The 1,747-nt window shown below is 35.6% G+C and overlaps 1 protein-coding gene across 1 annotated transcript in view; it reads right to left on the bottom strand.

Annotated features, from left to right (window-relative positions):
• The window catches only part of PRRC2C (proline-rich coiled-coil 2C), a 98,610-nt gene that overhangs the window by 10,774 nt on the left and 86,089 nt on the right, over positions 1–1,747 (bottom strand). The gene's annotated exons all lie outside the window — the stretch shown is intronic.

Below are 1,747 nucleotides of genomic sequence, written 5' to 3'. Positions count from 1 at the left end.
TAAAAAAAAAAAAAAAAAAAAAAAAAAATGGCACAATGCTAGAACCTAACCCCAGATAAAGAATAAGCAATTGAAACAAAGCAGTGGGTTAAAGATAACCTTATAAATAAATATCATTATACTGTGTCAGAACTGACCTACATGGCAGGAACAAAAGCCATTAAGCAGGAATGCAAGTCTAGGATCATAAGTAAGCTTCACAATATCTCTATTATATTTTGTGTTTCAAATATAAAATAGGAAAACATGAACATATGGCTATAAACTATTCTGTCCTCACAGAAACCAACTGGGATTCCCCGATAAACACTATGCTGAGTAGGTTATGGAGAAGGCAAGACATGCTTAGGGATACAAATAACTGCTTTCAAAATCAAAACCGGTGGCCACTAGCCATAATTACGTATCTGTCTTACATTACATTTCTATTGACTAGGTCTGGTCTTAAAAAGTACATCTTCCAAGACAACTGGTGAAATGGGGATTACAAATATAGAATGCCTGTGTACTGCTATTCCATTTCCCATGGTTGTGGAAGACATTACTAATTAATCATTGTAATCTTTTTCACAGAGCTAGAAAGTGGTTGCAAACGTTTCTATAGTGTTTCAGGCAGCCAATATCAATTAAAAGGAGATTGGCTTGCTATTTCTAGGTCACAAATTTTAAAGTTTTAATACAAATTCCAAGATAATACCAATCTTAACGATATGGAAGACACCACCTCTAACTTCTAGTTGGAGTAAATAGTTCTACTTCCACTGGGAGAAAATTTCTTGTAATGACCGCACTCAGTGACAGAGTAAGGCAGGGGCTGTAAAAGTAATGATGTGGATATACTAAATTCTGCTGAAGAATCACTAACAAGCAACAGTGAAAGCAACATTTATCCAGCCAACTAATGATTCTGCTCTCTATTGAGAAAGTTTATTTAGCTCAACCTGGCTTCTTTAGGAGCATTATTTATGGTAAAGTAAAAGAAATAAGCTGTATCAATTGATGCCAAGTTTAACCTAAAAAGTATGGAAATTCTATCTGAACTCATCTCTATTAACAAAAGAACAAATTCCTAAATGCAAATGCAAATGCAAATGCAACCTTCCAAAACTAAATGTCCTGAATGTAACTTATTTTTCTTTCTGCTGTTTTCGGGCCATACTATGAATATGGATGACAGCTATGCCATGGCACACTGCTCCCACCTTTTGACTCTTACCCCTACTCACCTACCATCATTAAGTTGGAGATCAGAGAAACCTAGGGTTGAATCATCCAGGCTCTGCCACCTATAGTGTAACCTTAGGTAAAAAACTCCCCCTCTCCGAGTCCTAATTTCCTCATATGTTAAATGCGGATGACTTAATTTACCTTATGTGAAGACAAAACTGAGTTAATGTACCTGAAGGGCTGAATACCTAGCATATATAAGTTCAACAAAAATCAGTTTTTCATTATTTTCCTAATTGCAAAGATAACTTACAGTACATCTGAGTGAATCTTTAAAACACTCTTCACTACAAAACATACCTATCACCACCATCACCACTACTTCTGTTCTTTATCTGACTTTCTACTCCTTTCTCTTCTATTATATTCCACCCTGCCCTGTAACCCCTAACACACTGTGGTTATCTATCTGCCATGCCTTACCTCTTACACAGAGGAGACTTATTAGATTTATAATTGTTAATAGCCAGATGGCATGTAAACTTTTATGTCCTTTAGCAGCTATTTTTGATCTCTAGTA

The sequence above is a fragment of the Propithecus coquereli genome, unplaced genomic scaffold, assembly GCF_000956105.1.
Source record: "Propithecus coquereli isolate 6110/MARCELLA unplaced genomic scaffold, Pcoq_1.0 Scaffold56, whole genome shotgun sequence".
Taxonomy (NCBI): domain Eukaryota; kingdom Metazoa; phylum Chordata; class Mammalia; order Primates; family Indriidae; genus Propithecus; species Propithecus coquereli.
The sequence above is the reverse complement of the archived record's forward strand: the minus strand, read 5'-3'. Positions and strand labels throughout refer to the sequence as shown.